Source organism: Theropithecus gelada, chromosome 14 (assembly GCF_003255815.1).
Source record: "Theropithecus gelada isolate Dixy chromosome 14, Tgel_1.0, whole genome shotgun sequence".
Lineage (NCBI taxonomy): Eukaryota > Metazoa > Chordata > Mammalia > Primates > Cercopithecidae > Theropithecus > Theropithecus gelada.
This window is the reverse complement of record NC_037682.1, coordinates 37,889,717-37,899,970: the sequence shown is the minus strand read 5'-3', so window position 1 is coordinate 37,899,970 and position 10,254 is coordinate 37,889,717. Positions and strand designations below refer to the sequence as shown.

The 10,254-nt window shown below is 43.8% G+C and overlaps 1 long non-coding RNA gene across 1 annotated transcript in view; it reads left to right on the top strand.

The window, feature by feature from the left end:
- LOC112606224 overlaps positions 1–2,269 on the top strand; it is a 5,335-nt gene extending 3,066 nt beyond the window's left edge. Inside the window, exon 5 of the long non-coding RNA XR_003115614.1 lies at positions 1,813–2,269. This is a non-coding gene — a long non-coding RNA (uncharacterized LOC112606224). The remainder of the gene's footprint in view (positions 1–1,812) is intronic.
- The last annotated feature ends 7,985 nt before the right edge of the window (positions 2,270–10,254 follow it).

Genomic DNA, 10,254 nt, shown 5'->3' with positions numbered 1-10,254 from the left:
TTAGCCAGGATGGTCTCGATCTCCTGACCTCGTGATCCGCCCGTCTCGGCCTCCCAAAGTGCTGGGATTACAGGCTTGAGCCACCGCGCCCGGCCTCTGTAATCGGTTCTTTAAGATCTCTTTTTTTTTTTTGAGACTGAGTCTCAGTGTGTCCAGTGGCACAGTTTAGCTCACTGCAACCTCCACCTCCCAGGTTCAAGTGATTCTCCTGTCTCAGCCTCACCAGTAGCTGGGATTACAGGTGCCCACCACCGTGTTTAGCTACCTTTTTTTTTTTTTTTTTTTACTAGAGACAGGGTTTCTCATGTTGGCCAGGCTGGTCTCGAACTCCTCACCGCAAGTGATCCACCTGCCTCAGCCTCCCAAAGTGCTGGGATTACAGTCAGGAGCCATGGAGCCTGGCTTACATGCAAATCTTGATTAAACATGGAGAATGATTTAGTAGGCCTAAGTGGGGCCCAGAAACCAGCATTTTTTTTGCACAGCAAGTGAAAGTGACACAGGTGATTCATGAACCACACTTGGAGAACTTTATTCTTTGTCTTCAAATAATGAAGTCTTATGGCTGAAAACTTAGGTGAAAGGAGAGTTTCAGATTTTGAAAAAAGAAAAGATGCAGATTTTACTAAAGAATAAATTCCTATTGTCTATTAGATGACAAATGTAAGAAAGGAAGATTCAAATTTGCAGCTTAGCCAGGAAGATAAAAGATCAGGAACAAAAGACTTGGGTAGGGAACAGAAAAGATACGATATATTAAAGTGTTTGTATTTCTTATTTGCTACATTTTGTGTGCTTTGCATTAAAGATAAATTGGTAAATTAGTCTCCATCTCTTGAATAAGATGTCCCAAGAGAGTATAAAGACAAAAAACAAAAAACTAATGATTAAGATACTACCTCAGATAACTAGAGAAAAATGATCAGCTCTTAAATAAACCATAAGGACTGAAAAGATACTGAAATAAATCAAATAAAAATTGATGGCAAGCAAAAAATAATATGGTCTCTGTCTACAGACTGGTTCCTCTTAAAGTTTTCACTGGTTGGCCGGGCGCGGTGGCTCAAGCCTGTAATCCCAGCACTTTGGGAGGCCGAGACGGGCGGATCACGAGGTCAGGAGATCGAGACCATTCTGGCTAACGCGGTGAAACCCCGTCTCTACTAAAAAATACAAAAAACTAGCCGGGCGCAGTGGCGGGCGCCTGTAGTCCCAGCTACTTGGGAGGCTGAGGCAGGAGAATGGCATAAACCCGGGAGGCGGAGCTTGCAGTGAGCTGAGGTCCGGCCACTGCACTCCAGCCTGGGCGACAGAGCGAGACTCCGTATCAAAAAAAAAAGAGAAAAAAAAGTTTTCACTGCTTTGGGATAAATAAATTTGCAGCATCCACAGGCTAGATAAAAAGTAGAACTGGCCGGGCGCGGTGGCTCAAGCCTGTAATCCCAGCACTTTGGGAGGCCGAGACGGGCGGATCACGAGGTCAGGAGATCGAGACCATCCTGGCAAACATGGTGAAACCCTGTCTCTACTAAAAAATACAAAAAACTAGCCGGGCGAGGTGGCAGCGCCTGTAGTCCCAGTTACTCGGGAGGCTGAGGCAGGAGAATGGCGTGAACCCGGGAGGCAGAGCTTGCAGTGAGCTGAGATCCGGCCACTGCACTCCAGCCCGGGAGACAGAGCGAGACTCCGTCTCAAAAAAAAAAAAAAAAAGTAGAACTGGGCTGCAACCCCTCTGTACACGTGGCATGGAGCTTTTGGGCCATGAAGAAAGTACCCTATTGTAGTGATGCTTGCCTTGGTGTCTTTGTGCAGAGCACACAGGGCTTGTTGACTGGTGGATAAGCTGGACTTCCCTTCTATCATCCCTTTACCCGAGAACTCTTATAAACATAGAACCTGAACAAGTATATGCAGAGTCCCTACCTGTTGGGTGAATGGTTCCAGGTGCTCTGTTACAGCAATAACAGCTCAGAGACAGTGGGGGCTCTCAGGAAGTGCTATCATGATTGACTGGATAAAAGTCCTCAAACATGTAGAATTTCACTTTTTATGAAATATTTCAACTTAGAAATTGTTAATGGCAATCAGCTTAAGAAATAATGTTACAAATGTAGTTTATATTCCCTTTGTACCATTCCCCAATCATATTCCTTTTCTTCCTCTCCCTGAGAAGCACTTTCCTAAACTTTGTAATTAATTCCCATGCATATTTTCATGCTTTTCCTAGGCATGTATCCCTAAACAATAAACACTATTGTTTTGCATATATAAATCAACATCATTGTATACTGTTCTGCAACCTGCTTTTTCACTCAACCTGTGAGCATAATCGATGTTCATGAACTACATGGCTATTGTAACTTCATTTTCATTACTATATAATATTCCACTTAATGAATATGCCCAGTGTGTTAGGGTTCACCAGAGAACAGAACCGATAGAATATATATAGAAATACAGAAAGAGATTTATCGTGAGGCATTGACTCACACAATTATGGAGACTAAGTGACAATCTTCCATCTACATGCTGAAGGCCCAGGAAAGCTGGTGGATTTGTTCTAGTCCAAACTCGAAGGCCTAAGACCCAAAGGAATCAATGGTGTTTTGGTCCAAGTCTGAAGGCCTGAGAATCAGGAGCAGTGAAGTCTGAGCTGAAGACAGATGTCCCAGCTCAAGCAGAAAGCAAATTTACCTTTTCATCCTTCCACTGTTTTTTTTTTTTTTTTTTTTAAAGGAGTTTTGTTTTGTTTTTGAGATGGAGTCTCTCTCTGTGGTCCAGGAAGGAGTGTAATGGTATGACCTCAGCTCACTGCAGCCTCCGCCTCCTGGGTTCAAGTGATTCTCCTGCCTCAGTCTCTCAAGTAGCTGGGACCACAGGCATGCACCACCACACCAAACTAATTTTTGTATTTTTAGTAGACAAGGGTTTTCGCCATGTTGGCCAGGCTGGTCTTGAACTCCTGGCCTAAGTGATCCACCCACCTCAGCCTCCCAAAGTGCTGGGATTACAGGTGTGACCCACTGCGCCCAGCCTTCCATTGTCTTTTTGTTCTATTCAGGCCCTCAATGGGTTGCACAAGGGCATCTTTTTTTTTTTTTTGAGACAGAGTTTCACTCTTGTTGCCCAGGCTGGAGTGCAATGTCATGATCTCAGCTCACCGAAACCTCCGCCTCCCAGGTTCAAGCGATTCCCCTGCCTCAGCCTCCCTAGTAGCTGGGATTACAGGTATGTGCCACCATGCCTGGCTAATTTTGTATTTTTAGTAAAGACAGGGTTTCTCCATGTTGGTCAGGCTGGTCTCAAACTTCCGACCTCAGGTAATCTGCCCGCCTTGGCCTTCCAAAGTGCTGGGATTATAGGCGTGAGCCACCGTGCCCGACCGACACAAGGGCATCTTCTTACTCAGTCTACTGAATCTCTTCCAGAAATACCCTCACAGACACACCCAAGATGTAATGTTTTACCAGCTATCTGGCCATTCTTTGCCCAGTCAAGTTGACACATAAAATTCATCATTATTCTCAGTATTTATTTATCCATCCTCTGGGTTAATATTGTTTATTTTTATTTTTTCTAATAACAATTTGACTATGGATATTTTTGTATATATTTGTTTGTTCATACATGTAACAGTTTCTCTAAAATGTGTATATTTTCTTTAAATACTCATGTGTATATGTGTGTATGTGTGTGTGTCTAGAGGTGGAATGCTGCTGGGCACTGTGGCTCATGCATGTAATCCCAATACTTTGAAAGACCAAAATGGGAGGATCACTTGAGTCCAGGAGTTCGAGACCAGCCTGGGCAACATAGCAAGACCCCATCTCTACAAAAAATTTTTAAAATTGGCCAAGATTGGTGGTCCACACTTGTAGTACCACCTACTTAGGAGGCTGAGGTGAGAGGATGGCTTGAGTCTGGGAGGTCAAGTTTGTACCACTGCACTGTAGCTTGGGAGTACGATTGGACAATTGCCCTCCAGCCTAGGACAAGAGCAAGACCCGGTCTTAAAAAAAAAAAAAAAGCAGAATTGTTAGGTTGTAGATTATGTGCATTATTAGATGTTGCTAAATTGCTCTCAAAAGTGACTGCAGTTAGTTATGCTTCCCTCAGAAGAGAATAACAACCCCTATTACTCAACATCTTACCAATACCTGATATTGTAAGGCTTAAATGTTTACGAATCTAACGCATAGGAAATGAAATCTGTGTGGTTTAAATTCGAGTTCCCCTGATTCCAACCGCATATTTTCATGTATTTATTGGACATTCTTGTGTGCTGTTCTATGCATTGCCCATTCATTTCCTTTGCCTGTTTGTTTTCCGTTGAGTTGTTTATATTTGCTTTTATGGTTTTATAGTGGGGATCAGCAAAGGTTTTCTGTTAAGGGCCCAGTAGTAAATATTTTGGACTTTGTGGGCCATATGGTCTCTGTCACAACTATTCAACTCTGCCATGCAGCACAAAAGCAATCGTAATACAAAATAGATGTCATTGTATTCCTGTAACACTTCTTTGACAAAAACAGGTATTGGACTAGTTCTGGCCCATAGGTCATAGTTTGCTAACCCTGTTTTATAGGATGTTAATCCTTTACTAAAATATACTCATTATTTCTGTTTGTTTTTGTTTGCTTGCTTGTTTTTAAAGGACAGGCTCTTCCTGTGTCACCCAATTGCATGCCATGATCTTAGCTCATTGCAGCCTCAAACTCCTGGGCTCAAGGGATCCATCCTTCTCAACCTCCAGAGTAGCTAGGACTGTAGGCTCGCACCGCCATGCCAGCTAATTATTATTATTACTATCTTTTTTGTAGAGACCTAGTATTGCTATGTTGCCCAGACTGGTCTCAAATTCCTGGCTTCAAGGGAGCCTCCCACCTCAGCCTCCCAAAGTGCTAGGGTTATAGGAGTGAGCCACCACGCCCAGCCTACTGATTGTTTTGGAAACAATTTACATGATTATGTAAAATTCAGAGGGACACACCTCAAAGGTAACGATCTTTTATTGCAAGTTAAGATCAAGCACTTTCAAAATTGCAGTCTCCATGGTGACCTCATGCTGAAGATTATGTTGTAGACTGAGCCATGAAGAGTGCAAGCTTTAAAATGCCCTGCTTTCTACAATGAAGGACACAGAGGGAGTCCTGGGCACTTAGAGTTTACCTTACCCTTTGTGTAAAAGGCACCCTAAATATTTTTGACCCAAATAATAACATAACCTGTGAGAAATAGTTACAGAGCTTAAACAAAAGCATAAGTGCAAAAAAGCTACCTGAAGTGAGAAGCTGGCTATACATTAAAAATATATCTGTATTGGCTGGGCGTGGTGGTTCATGCCTATAATCCCAGTACTTTGGGAGGCCGAGATGGGCAGATCACGAGGTCAGGAGTTCAAAACCAGACCAGCCTGACCAACATGGTGAAACCCTGTCTCTACTAAAAATACAAAAATTAGCCAGGTGTGGCAACGTGCACCTGTAGTCCAAGCTACTTGGGAGGCTGAGGCAGAAGAATTGCTTGAACCCAGGAGGCGGAGGTTGCAGTGAGCCGAGATCATGCCACTGCACTCCAGCCTAGGCAATAGAGTGAGACTCTGTCTAAAAACAAAACAAAACAAAACTATGTGTGTGTATATAGATTTGTATACAGAAATACATAAATATACATATATACATATTTCAAAACATGATAGGATTAAGGAATAAAGGAAAGAATATCAAGTCTAATCCCTACTGATCGGATATCTGATATGCACCTACTCTAGTGAGTAAATCTTCAAGGTAGTGCATAGTTTCTAGGCTCTGATGCCTCCATATTTGCATGGGGAGCTTTGGGATGGAAGAGCTTTCACATTAGGCCCCAGAGGCTTGCAGTCATTCCATCATGGTCTCAAGGTACTTTTACCCACCTTATCAACATTCTTAGAGTGGTCCTATTACGCACAGGGAACAGCATCTAATTTTTTGGGCTAATTGAAAACAATGATTTTTTTGAACAAAAAGTAACAATGTAAAATTGTTGACAAATTTTAAACATCTTTTTAAGCTACACATGTGACCAAATTTGGGCTTCTTGGCCCTCTTTAACTGTACCTAGAGCTGGAGCGAGGGTGAAAGATGGCTGACAGCAGCACATGCCACTTGTGTAGAACTGATGGGACCTTTGGGAAGTCAGGGCTGGTAGTGAGGCTTCTGGCAGGACTGGCTGAAGGCCACTCTTGAAGCCAGCCCTTTTTCAAAACATCACCTAAAGGAATCTTACTCTCTTGAGCTGGTTGGATATTACGGGGTCAGATAGCCTTTCAATACTTCTGAAGACCCATATTGACCCAAAATGTCAAAACATTTGGATACATATCAGAAATATGGAAATGCCTAATCCATCCTTCCTTCCTTCCTTCCTTCCTTCCTTCCTTCCTTCCTTCCTTCCTTCCTTCCTTCCTTCCTTCCTTCCTTCCTTCCTTCCTTCCTTCCTTCCTTCCTTCACAGAGTTTTGCTCTTGTTGCTGGAGTGCAATGGCGCGATCTCGGCTCACCGCAACCTCTGCCTCCCAGGTTCAAGTGATTTTCCTGCCTCAGCTTCCCTAGCAGCTGGGATTACAGGCGTGTGCCACCACACCTGGCTAATTTTGTAATTTTAGTAGAGACGGGGTTTCTTCTTGTTTTTGGTTAGTTTGGTCTCAAACTCCCGACCTCAGGTGATGATCTGCCCACTTCAGCTTTCCAAAGTGCTGGGATTACAGGCGTGAGCCACCGTGCCCGGCCATGCCTAATCTTTTCTTTTCCTTTTTTTTTTTTTCCGAGACGGAGTCTCGCTCTGTCGCCCAGGCTGGAATGCAGTGGTGTGATCTCAGCTCACTGCAAACTCCGGCCTCCCGTGGTCACGCCATTCTCCTGCCTCAGGCTACTGAGTAGCTGGGACTACAGGCGCCTGCCACGGCGCCTGGCTAATTTTTTGTATTTTTAGTAGAGACGGGGTTTCACCGTGTTAGCCAGGATGGTCTCGATCTCCTGACCTTGTGATCCGCCCGTCTCGGCCTCCCAAAGTGTTGGGATTACAGGCGTGAGCTCCCCGCGCCCGGCCGCCTAATCTTTTCTAAATCTGATTTTCTTTTCCTGATCTTTCCCTTTCAATTCTAACACAAGAGGAAAATGAGACTCAAGGGAGCAACTTCTGAATTACAGAACCACGTGTGGGTTCCAAAGTCTGAATGCATAAACTACTGGTGAGAAATAGAAGTAGGCAAAAATTAAATGATTGTTCAAGAAACCAGATGTTATAAGAGATAGAAAAGTAAAGGTAGAAAAATCAGAATAGAAAGGCAGGAAGACTACCAGCTGGTCAAACTGATAATTTGTTAAGACCAAAATACCAACACAAAGTTTAGCCATGGAATTGGGTAGTTTTCACTCCCTCAGAATCCCAAATGAAACTTTGAACATTTTAGAAAGATATTAGCATGACACAATTATTTCAAGAAACTACATGCAAAATCTGCGCATACCACGCTGATGTGTAATCAGAAAACCAGCACTCAGGGTGGAGTAGGGGGCTGTGGTGGTGGTGGTGCTAAAATGTTCTGAAAAGCTCTTCTTTGTCTACAGGAACATGTTGTGAAAGAAATCTAGAAAAGAAAGAGGAAATTAAATGTAGACCCAAGGAGAAATACTGGGTAGGATGTGGAGGGAAGACTCCATGTTCTGTAAATTGTCTTTTTCCTAACTAGACACCAAATACTGTCTCAAAAAAGAAAAAAAAAAAAAAAAAAAAAAAAGGAACACTCTTAAATACCTCTTTGGTAATTCCCAAGCTGTTATTCTTGTCTAGTGACAGCTACCATGGCTGTCTTCAAATAAGAAAAGCGGCAGTTAGAATGAAAATGTTAGCAATCCGAAAATTTTTGAAAATGTCTTCTAATTTTCAAAATAAAAAACCCTGAAGCAGTGCTTTTAAAGACACAGGCAAACTGCCAGCCATTTGTAATTTCCAAGATTACTTTGGAAAGGGGCAAAGCAAAGCTTCAAGGCTGGGTCCGTGGTGCTGGATGTCAGGATGATACTGAAGATGGTTGGCAAAATCTGGTAATATCTGCTAATATCTCTCTCTCATTCTCCCTCTGCCTCAGGCTAATGTTAAAACATACTTGGCGATCTGTAGAATGTAAGAGAAAATTTAGAAAATGTTTGATATGAAAGAGAAAATGAAGGATGTTGAGATAATAGGGAAAAACTTTATAGTAACTCTGCCAATTTGCCCCTTTTATTCTAAAATAACACAAACTTGTCAGACTTTTCAACATTCTTTGAATTTTTTTTTTTTTTTTGAGATGGAGTCTCACTCTGTTGCCTATGCTGGAGTGCAGTGACACAATCTCGGCTCACTGCAACCTCCACCTCCTGGGTTCAAGCAATTCTCCCGTCTCAGCCTCCCAAGTAGCTGGGACTACAGGCCTGCACCACCATGCCTGACTAATTTTGTATTTTTGGTAGAGACGGGGTTTCACCATGTTGGCCAGCCAGGCTGGTCTCGAACTCCTGACCTCAGGTGATCTGCCCCGCCTTGGCCTCCCAAAGTGCTGGGATTACAGGCAGGAGCCACCACACCTGGCTGGATTTTGTTTTTCAAGGACTATTTACCACACACCTACTTTTCAGAATTTACTCTCTTGGGCACTGAAGAGTTTTAACTGATGCTGGGCTGTCTGCATATAAATCACCCTGGGAAGGTTTGTAATACAGAAGTTCCAAGATTCCATCTCCACTGATTCTATTATAGAGGGTCTCTGTGGGTCCCTGAATTCCCAGTGTTTAAAAAATTCCAGATTCTGACATAGGCCTCCACCCCCAACCAAGATGTATGACTTTTTGCTACAGGATAAGGCAAATGTGGGTCCTCTGAGAAGCAGACATCAATATGGGATTACTCATGCAAGAGATTTGTTAGGGGAAGTGATTGTGAAGGGAAAATGGGGAGGGAGCTAAAAGCGTCTGAAAAACCATCAGATTGAGATGTGTGGGTCTGGCCCCAGGTGAGGAGGTGAAGGAAGGAAAAGAGTCTTAGATTGCAGTGCAGTTCCATAAAATTTCAGCAAGGCCACAAAAATGATCTGCCAGAGTCTCACATGTCCCAGGAACAGGACTGCCTTAGTATCCCCGCCATGCTCAGCCATTGCCTGGGACCAGCCCGTAGGAAGTGTGGCCTTGGCACAAACAGGGTGAAGGATTTTACCTTAGGACTGTTACTCAATTAGTGTCCCCACAGTCAGAGGTCTGACAGGTGCCTTTCACCGCAGCCCCAGGATATAAGGTACGACATGGAGCTCTCCTTCAAGCAGTTTACAATTCAACTTTCAGAATGTAGAAACGCGGGGTTAGAAAAGACATTAACACTAGTTTAATTACCTAGGGCTTAAGAAGGCTGAACAGCATCCCTGCTATTCTTAGATACCTTAGAGTTGGCATATTCATACCTCCACGGGGAGTAGTCCATCTTTGGGCACTTCTGTCTGTTAGAAAGTTCTATTATGTTGTGACAAACTGTGTGTTCTTGATGCTTTACCCCGTCTCTACTAAAAAATACAAAAAACTAGCCGGGCGAGGTGGCGGGCGCCTGTAGTCCCAGCTACTCGGGGGGCTGAGGCAGGAGAATGGCATAAACCCGGGAGGCGGAGCTTGCAGTGAGCCGAGATCGCGCCACTGCACTCCAGCCTGGGCGACAGAGCGAGACTCCGTCTCAAAAAAAAAAAAAAAAAAATGAGAAATAAGGCTGGGTGTGGTGGCTTATGCCTGTAATCTCAGCACTTTGAGAAGCTGAGGTGGGAGGATTGCTTGAGCTCAGGAATTCAAGACCAGCCTGGGCAACAGTGAGACCTCATCTCTACTAAAAAACAAAACATAGCCCTCTGGACTCGGACTTAGTTCGCGGCGACATGGCCAAATGCACCAAGAAAGTCAGAATCATCCGTAATTGTGGGACCTGCTATGGGGCCTCCCTCCGGAAAATGGTGAAGAAAAACTGAAATCACCCAGCGCACCAAGCACATTTGCTCTTTCTGTGGCAAAACCAAGATGAAGAGATGAGCTGTGGGGATCTGGCACGGTGGTTCCTGCATGAAGACAGTGGCTGGCGGTGCCTGGACCTACAATACCACCTCTGCTGTCACCGTAAAGTCACCATCAGAGGCCTATAATAAGTGGGTTAATTTATGTAACAAAATTGCCTTGGCTTGTTAACTTTATTGGATATTCTG